Source organism: Podarcis muralis, chromosome 2 (assembly GCF_964188315.1).
Source record: "Podarcis muralis chromosome 2, rPodMur119.hap1.1, whole genome shotgun sequence".
In the NCBI taxonomy this organism is placed as follows: domain Eukaryota; kingdom Metazoa; phylum Chordata; class Lepidosauria; order Squamata; family Lacertidae; genus Podarcis; species Podarcis muralis.
This window is the reverse complement of record NC_135656.1, coordinates 62,614,167-62,623,621: the sequence shown is the minus strand read 5'-3', so window position 1 is coordinate 62,623,621 and position 9,455 is coordinate 62,614,167. Positions and strand designations below refer to the sequence as shown.

At 44.4% G+C, this 9,455-nt stretch overlaps 1 long non-coding RNA gene across 1 annotated transcript; it reads left to right on the top strand.

Moving 5' to 3' along the window:
- Positions 1-4,636: 4,636 nt before the first annotated feature.
- On the top strand, positions 4,637-9,060 carry LOC114592745 (uncharacterized). The gene is made up of 3 exons (XR_003705523.2): positions 4,637-5,469; positions 7,904-7,979; positions 8,904-9,060. It is a non-coding gene; the product is annotated as an uncharacterized LOC114592745 (long non-coding RNA).
- The last annotated feature ends 395 nt before the right edge of the window (positions 9,061-9,455 follow it).

Sequence of the window (9,455 nt, the reverse complement as noted above, 5' to 3'; positions counted from 1 at the left end):
GAAGACATTTTCCACACACCTCTCCCTTGTTTTGGAGTTGCCCGGGGGGGTGCCAGAGGGATGTTTGCACCACAGTGCAGGATATGCTTAAGACGGCCCTGGCTGTACCAAGAGAAAGGCAAAGATAGCATATAATGTAAACATAATATGTAACATGGCTGCATGTAAATTCCCAGACCCAATTCAAGATGCAGGTTACCAGTTTCCTACAATGTTATCTATGGCCTTGTCCCAGCATACCTCAAAGAGATCTGCTTCAGATTACATCAGCTGACGAAGTCTGTAAGAACATGGAAGAGCAGGAGTTTTCTCAGCTGAGGCGCCTCAGCCAGGGAACTGCCTCTCAAGGGCATTCTTGGTCTGGCTCACCTAACATTACAGGATTTCAGGAAGAGGGCAGGAGCTTTCTTCTTCCAGCAGGATTTTAAAGATAATTGGTGTTTTTTTATTGGCTGTATGTCACATTTTGGGGGTTTTCAAAATCACTGCTCAGAGGTTTGTTACTAGTTTTCTGGGAAATGTTTCCAGTCCCTTTATGATCCCGTGATCTGCTTTAAGCATCCTAAAAGGGAGTGGAAAGCAGGGCAGGGCACTAGCGGGGTACTCATTATTGACCAACAGAAATGAGGCCTATCGTTTAACTCACCTGTTAAGCGTTCCATTTGTGAGCTTGCTTGTTGCACTGCTTGTCAGTTTGTTGGTAATGCTACAACTGGCCTAGGTACTGAGGTATTAGAATGAAATGTGGTTCACATGTTCAGCACACCGTTCCTTTGAGTAGAAGTATGCCCTAATTAGTGGGACACAGGTGGTGCTGTGGTCTAAACCACAGAGACTAGGGCTTGCTGATCAGAAGGTTGGCGGTTCAAATCCCCGCGACGGGGTGAGCTCCCGATGCTCGGTCCCTGCTCCTGCCAACCTAGCAGTTCGAAAGCACTTCAAAGTGCAAGTAGATAAATAGGTACCTCTCTGGCAGGAAGGTAAATGGCGTTCCGGTGTGCTGCTCTGGTTTGCCAGAAGCAGCTTCGCCATGACCCGGAAAGCTGTCTGCGGCCAAATGCCAGCTCCCTTGGCCTGAAAACGGAGATGAGTGCTGCACCCCATAGTTGATTTCTGCTGGACTTAACCATCCAGGAGTCTTTTACCTTTACCTGCGATGCACCAATTTTCAAAAAGACCCAAGAAATATATAAAACACATCACAATGTGTATGCCCCTTGAAAGCTGAGCTGCTGGGATTAAAAGTTAGTGCACACTAACACCACTTTTAATTTCATGTATGAACCCCATCTAACTTATCACACCTGTTTTCAAGGGTGAATAGACTGTAATGCAGCAACATCTAAACGCCTCTCAAGTGCTATGCTTTCCTAGTATGAATCAATATAACTAATTATATGCCATCACCACTAATTATATGCAACCACCATCCAGGCTTTTCTTTAAGAAAATAACAAAGGAACTTCTATAACTTCCTTAGGTTGTCTGCTCCAGCATCCAGCTTTTCTTATACTGGAAATCTCCATGTCTGGGTTTGCTCCTTCTATATTATATAAGAAAAGTAGCAAAACAGAGGTAAAGGTTCTGCAGATGATTTATGTTACAGAGAGGCAAAGATTGGTTAGCAGCTATTAAGATAAACCTCCCAACCATAAGCGCACTTGGCAATGGATGTGATTGTCTAGGAAAGTTGTCAGCAGGATTTCCTTCTTTGGAGCTGCCAAAGGCGACTATTGACAGACATGGGCTTAGCTACAGCAAAGAGTGTCTCACTACACCAGGGTGGAGCAGAGGCATTTCCAAGCCACTTGTGAATTCTCTTCACCTTATCTCTCCCCCAGCCTCACAGCCCTTGGCTTTGTCTGCATTAGTGGAAGTCTGCAGAGCAGGCAGGAAGAGTCTGGGCAGCCAAAGTTTGTAGTGGGAATTGTGAGAACAGAGGCAGAATGTGAGGAAATGGTGGGGTGTGTGCCTGCTGGCCAGCTGATTGGGGAGATCAGGGGGGCAGGGGAGGGGGGCGGTTTCTGTTCCCCTGGCACTGTTTTGGCTGCTACAGTGTGAACTTGTATAAATGGACTTCTTATCTCGCAGACCATTTCATGTTTGCATTAAAGGAAAATAGTCTGCAGTGGGGGGCAGGGGGAAAATCTTGATAAAATATTTTGTTGGCATTGTGAAGAATACTAACTGCTTCTAATCAGCCAGCTGCTTTGTCACATCAGGGCTCGCATATTTCTAGAGTGAGCCACTTCTGTCTGACACAGAAATATAGAACAGCGGCACATTATGTGGGGGTTGAACTGTTCAGGACTGGCTTCGTAGTGGTAGTGGACCATTTCTTACTCTTTCTTTCTCGTCCACACAGAAGTTAATGAAGGAAGCAAGGCTAGGTCTTCCATCTCTGACAAAGCCAGATTTGTGTCTGTGTGTCTGCGTGTGCAAATCTGTGATTTTTCAAGAACTGGTGTGGTGTAGTAGATAAGGCAATCCAATACACTTTTGTTGGGGAGTAAGTCCCTTTAAATTCAGAAGGTTTTCCTTCTAAGTAGGGATGTGCAAATGTGGCTTCATCTGTCACTCATTGGCTCTTTAATCTGGTGTTTTCTAAACCACTGCAATTGATTTACTTTGCCCAAGACTTTCTTCCATCTTTTCAGCTGCTGATGTGGAAATATGCATTTATTTATTTCACATATCTCATAGCACACAATGGGCTTGCATCACCATATATTTACAAATTGGTTACCATCTCTGTGTGTTTTCCTATCAAAGTTAACGAATTCCCAGAGGGGTAGCCCCTTGATCCTTTCTCAGCACAAACAACAAAGAGTCTTAAATAACACACATTACAAAGCAGTTTATATACTTATTTACTCATAATGTGTGAATATTGAAATAAAAAACCCTCTTATATTGTAGAGAACTAAGTCAAAAACCATTCATACCAAGAGTCTATGCTGTGATAAGGGTTGAGTTGAGGATGGGAAGAATCTACTTGATAGTCCATTTCCAACAGATTCCTCTAGCATCTGTACTAGGGAGACATATACAGTGGTACGTCAGGTTACAGATGCTTCAGGTTACAGACGCTTCAGGTTGCAGACTCTGCTAACCCAGAAATAGTACCTCAGGTTAAGAACTTTGCTTCAGGATGAAAACAGAAACTGTGTGGTGGCAGCAGGAGGCCCCATTAGCTAAAGTGGTACCTCAGGTTAAGAACAGTTTCAGGTTAAGAACGGACCTCCAGAACGAATTAAGTTTTTAACCCGAGGTACCACTGTATAGGACTGTGTTGCACAAATGTAAGCTAGGAAGTCATAAGTGAGGAAGTCTTACTGTAACCAAATATCCATTGGGTCTAGGCAGGGAGGGTGAATTCCGTCAGTTTTGGTTTCTCTCCATTTCTCATTTTCCAACCATAAATCCAGCATTTTTGTATGCAATGGTCCCAAATATACACATTTTGTAAGCATTTCCCCTAACAGAATACATATTTGTATGTTATTTTCACTAATACATGCATTTCTATGCCCACTCACCTTGCATATCCATTTGTATACGCATTGTTTGGTTGGAGAAGTGAATCGCAACATTCAGAGAAATGCGAATTCCAAAAGGTAAGTTTGCTTATTGTTTCGGGAAGTGCAAATAGGTAGGTTGAGGTGGGGGGCGGGGCGGAATGCTGACTGAATACTGAATTTCTCTCTTCTTTCTTGAAGGCTGCTTCTGCTAGGCCTGGCCTGCCTCCCCAGCACCATCCCTCCATTCTCTGCCTCTCTTTGCACACCATGAATGAATACACACCTGTATTCATTCATCTGTGCTCTGCTGGGGAGAATCTACATTGGGGCCCCCACACCATTGTAGTGTTTTTCTTTGGCACCACAACATAAAGCAGACGTCTAGATTTTCACGGTGCCACTTCCTGCAGTAGATGCCTTGCTGGCTCACCAGTCTTTTGAACGCCCACATCCCTGGCTACTTCCGTAGCAGTGTTTTCTCTGCTCAGGCTCCTCTGCTTACGTTTCTCCCAGAGGTTTCTCCCAGCTCCTAGTTTTGAAATCTTAATGGCTGGCACTGGGTTCTGCAGAGTGCTGTTAACATCAGAATAGCAGCATGGTGCAATCTGCGTGAGGGAAAAGATTGTGCACGCTGAATTGCATCAGTGAGGTACTTTTGCATAACAAGCCGGCTAGTTTCTGAAGTTGAACAACCGGGAGCAGGCCACACCTTCACTTCCCTGAGAAGACTTTCACCTGAGGATTACGCTGTGAAGTGATTATGTCAGATAATTCAGTTCGGCGCTTGCTGTTTAAAATGCTACAGGGAATATACCGACTGCAGAAGTCTCTAGTGTTTTGAGGCCTTTTGAGCCTGATAAGTCTAAGGGAGGCCCAGTCACATCCTGCTCTTTGCGCAAAATATGAACACTGCAAAATTCTGTCAACATGTAATACATGGGGAAGTGGGGGACTTTGCTTTACTGCAGGAGTGCATAGGGGTGGGGTGCTATTGGTTTCGTTTTTAAAACCACACACTCTGTGTTTAGGAGAGAAGTACAGAGCTTCCAATAAGCTCTACATTTTAAAAACAGAACAAGAAAGTTCATGTAATTGGTTGGGCACTGTTTTGGGGAAGGAATGTAACCCTCCTGGCATAAGACACTCTTCTGGAATAGCACCATTGTCATCTTAAAAGACAAAAACAAAACAAAATGGAAAATGTTTGTATCAGAACTCTGTTTCCCCCTCAGAAATCCCATCACAGCCACATAAATGCCAATCAAGCAAGGATCAGAAGCAGTAAAAGAGCATATAAAAGGAAAACAAATGTGCATTGATTGTGCAACAAGCTGATTGCGCAGAATGGAATTGATAGATACCGAACCAGCTCCTCTGAGGGCAGCATAGATTTTCGCACTGTCTGGAGAAAAAGCAAATTCCAAGTCAGGCTCCCATTCATTCCCAGAGTTCTTCTGAGAAATTTGCCTTGCAGCCTCTCTGACGCAAATCATGGCTTTCCTTACCCCTTGTTGAACCAGCACAGCTTCCCTTGGGTAGTACCAGAAAGAAAGCTCTTTTTGTTCATTTCATTGAGCAGGACTATGCCATTGAACAATCCCCCCACCCCCCATTTCTTAATTGATGTCCCCTGCCTATGTGCCGTCTGGGCTCACCCCTGCTGTCTAACAAACTGCCCTGACATTAACCTCATGTTTTTATAAATGACAGACTTCCTCAATTCAGCAAAGCAGAGCAGCCCTTTGGAGTGAAAGGAAGCACATTAATCTCCACCATGTCAGAAAGAAATGTGCATTTTGCAATGGACGCACCGCCACATGTCTCTCAGCCTTGAAAAGGAGGAATTGATGAGCAGGCCTTGAGACAGTGTTGAGAAGAGGGTTGCTAGATTGCAGCTGGATGGGGCAGTGGAGATCATGGGTTGCGTCCTCCACAGTCTTCAAAAATGGTAAGTATAATCATGGGGGGCAGGGGTGAACGTCCTTGGAGATGTGTGTGCATGTCTGTATATGTGTACACACGTATTAACGCCAGTCTCCCGATCCAAGTTGGTCCACCCTTGAAACTGTCATTTGCTCTACAAGGCAAATGATTGAGGTTTCTGGTCCAGGCATCAGGGGAAGCAAGGGACAGATGGAGCAAGAGACTTTCAAATGACAGAGGGGGCTGGAGATGGAGAAGTGAAGGTCACAGGCAAAGATATTGTTACAGGGGTAGCAAGATTCCAGGGGTCATGGCACTTAACCAAGGTTTGTGTTGGTTTGGAAGGAGGCACAGCGGAAGCAAGTGTCTTTGAGCAATATATTTTATTTTACACATACAACCTGAGCTTTGATGGCGGCAGTGCAGAACTTTACACCTCAAGCGTGTCTCTCATTGCTCCTCTCATAGCTTCTGCAAGCTTGGGTCCAAAGCGGCTGCCAGCCACGCCTCCTGATCTCTTGGTCCAGCACACATGGCATTCTGGCACCTCCTTTCTCCGCCCCAAAAACCCTTGCTCAAAACTTCAGTTTAAAAGGACACCTTTTTTCCTTTGGGGACATCACTCCCTCTGTTACCTCGGCAACCTCCCCCTCCAGGCCACCATCATATTCTGCCTGGCTGACGGCTCCCATTATCAAACAAACCGAGCTATTATAAGCCTTTTGTGTCTTCAATGACCCACCCCACAGTGCAGTGTCTCTCTCTGTGTGTGGATGCAAATACGCATGGGGAGGTGCCAAACTGGGTCTTTGACCTGGGTGAAAGAAACCCTTGTTTTGCCCCTGGTCTCACTCCTGTCAGCAACTGGGCTGCAGCTCCTGGACTTTCTGGGCCCCACAGTGAGTTCATGGCAGGAATCCGGCCTTGAAGTAAACAGTGCATGTTACCAGCCTTTCCTGGTCCAGCAATGTCTTCTATGGACAATTGCAAACACAAACACACGCCTTGTCCCTTAGGTCTACCCTGGTGATGTACTTAGGACCCAGATAGGAACAGGTGACTTAGGTCAGGCCCACCAGGCTCATCCATCCAAGTACTAGTAATACAGACCAGAGGGCACAGCAAAAATGCATTTAGACTCTGTATTAGTTGATCACATGGCATGGCCCTACCAAACAAAATATAAAAACAAGCATGTGTCTGATGTTGTGAGAGCCGCTTACAGCAAGGATTGGAAATCCACAGTCGACTATTCATAGATTAGAACTATATAAAGATTTGTATTCCTGCAACATCTTAGAAGCAAGATACATGGGTGGGTGGGTGGCTAGGCAGATTGGTTACAAAAATTCTGAGTGATATAAACTACAGATGTCTGGCATGACTACATAGTCATTTTTGTTTATTCTGATTCTGGCACAAACCCTAAATGAATCAGTTAAGATTGATCTGTTAAGTTTATCTCTATGAAGAACAGAGTATGACAAGGATATAGAGGACAAATCTGTCTTGCTGTCTCTACCAGGCCTTGCGAATTAGGCCCATCTTGCCCCAAACCTGATCCACAACTTGTCTCTATGGTCTGTGTCTAAGGCATGCCCTTGAAAGCACAATGGGAACGTGTCAAATCAATAGATTCCTTTGGAGAGGGCTGTGGGAGCTGTACAAATGTGGCTACAGCCAACGTAGAAGAAGCTGGGTGGGCTTCAGAGCTGTTGAGCTGAAGCCCACTGAACTGCAGAGCTCGTCCCAGCAGCTGATGAACTTGGCATGATCCTACCAAAGTACATCTCACTATAAATTTGTCAGGCCTTCTATGGTCCTGTAGGATTTGGTTGTCTCAGCAACTGATTAGTGCTTTCCTAAGGCAATAAGCTTCAAGGAAGGAAGCAACTTAGGCTGCGGGTAGGTAGAGAGGGGAGGGGTGGATATTCCATTTCCCATGCTGTTTTTGGCTGCCTGGCAGAAAGGAATCAAAGTTCCTTTCCGCCTCCACAACTACTACTATCTGTTGAAGGTGGACTTATGCCAGAGTATGGGAGAGGGAGGGAGAGAGTACATGTTTGCTTGTGTGCTAGCGTGTGCCAGTGTTGTGTTGTGGTGTGGTGTGCATTGTATATATGCACAAGTCTGGGAAATAATGCTCATGACCATCTATGCAGGAATCTGTATGTTCCAGAGAGTTGTATATAGTGGGTTGACCAATGAGTAGACCCATGACCTAAGTTAGTCATGGCCTTTCATTTCAATAGATCTACTCTAAGTACAAGGTAGTTTAATACAACCCAGCGTGCATATTGGGGGGAGGAAAGAGGTGAAGAAAGAAAGAAAGAAAGAAAGAAAGAAAGAAAGAAAGAAAGAAAGAAAGAACATGCTTACATGCATTTTCTAGGAAAACTCCCTACTTAATGCTTGCATTATGACCTTTAGGCTCTATACCTTCCATGTTCTTCACCTAGATCGCCAAGAGGAAGGGATGCAACAGAGAGCTGGAAGGAGAAAAGATTGAAAGCTGTTATGCATAAGGAGTTGCTGGTAGGATATGAAGTTCAAAAACCATCTAGGTTGGAGACTACCATGGTCTTAGCTAACTGGTCCTATACAACTAGAAATTCTTTGATAGGCATTTGACCATCTGCAGTGGAGTTTTCTAGGCAGAGAGCAGAGGAAATTTCTGGCATAAACACATACTTTTCATTTTAGGCTTTCATTTTCCCTTTGAAGAGAGTACCAGAAAAACAGCAGAAATGCCAGATACTGCAATAAAATGTACAGAAAACACACACAAAATGCATTTCCCTTTAAATGTAATTGCTTGAACTAACACCAAAAAATGTTCATGCAAAGGTATTTCATTTTTTATTTTTTAATGCAATAAACCAGATGCAATAGCTAACATGAGCAGGAGGAGTAGAGGATGGAAAGGCTCATTCCTAAAAGAAATGATGTCCAGTAACAAGAAACAGCTGAAGATCTGCTCCCATCTCCTCCTCCTCCATTTGCCCTTTGGGTCAGTTCACATTTTTTTGAATCCTGATTGCCGAGAAATTGGAGGCTTGTGTTCCGCTCAAGGTCTGACTTGTTAATGGGAGGCCTGAGGCAGCGTGCATTGAAATATGAGGAACTGTATTACAAATGCCATCCTAGGAGTTCCACTAAAGTTTTAAGATTTGGGAGAGAGAGAGAGAGAGAGAGAGAGAGAGAGAGAGAGAGAGAGAGAGACCAGAGGTGGGGGAACACTTTCTGTGACCATATAGAATAGCTGAACAGCTGCAAGGCAAAACCTCAGGGACTCCCCTGGTTTCTCCTTACTGAGAAAACATATGGAGCCTAGACACATGTGCTTCCCATGTGGAGGCTACATTTCATGCATGGTTTTTATGTGTCTAAGTGAGTGAAGTTTGGCTCAGGACTCTCTCTCTCTCTCTCTCTCTCTCTCTCTCTCTCTCTCTCATATAGGTGATTTGTTTCAAAGCCTACAGAAGACAGAAACCTCTTTGAACGTTACACTGAATGGCATGAGATGTGAGGAATTTGTTTTTGAATGTCATTCCCTGGATCTTTTAGCACCAGGGATGTGTACACATTGCCAGCATAAAGTGCATCTTTTTCTCAATTTGGATTGAAGCAGGTTTGGGGAGAAATGCGCCAGAATGCAGTATTTCCAGGAAAGAACAGGATAGATATGGATTGTGGCTGAATTTGTACGTACACCACTTCCCAAACCAGTGATGGGAGAGCACTGGAGGCCAGGTAAACAGGAGTGTGTACACAGCCTCTATGTTTTTGGAAATTCAACAAAGCACTCTGTGGCACATCTGTCGGCGTATTAGTGCATGTGATTGGACGCTCAAGTCAGCTAACTTTGGGGAAAATAATCATAACATTGCAACAGAACAGTTCTTACCCACAATTAACATGGAAAGATGTGTGTTATAGATTCATATTCACACATGTGGAGGGACAGAATGAAGAGGAATATTCATAGGGACAAAACACATCCTAATATTC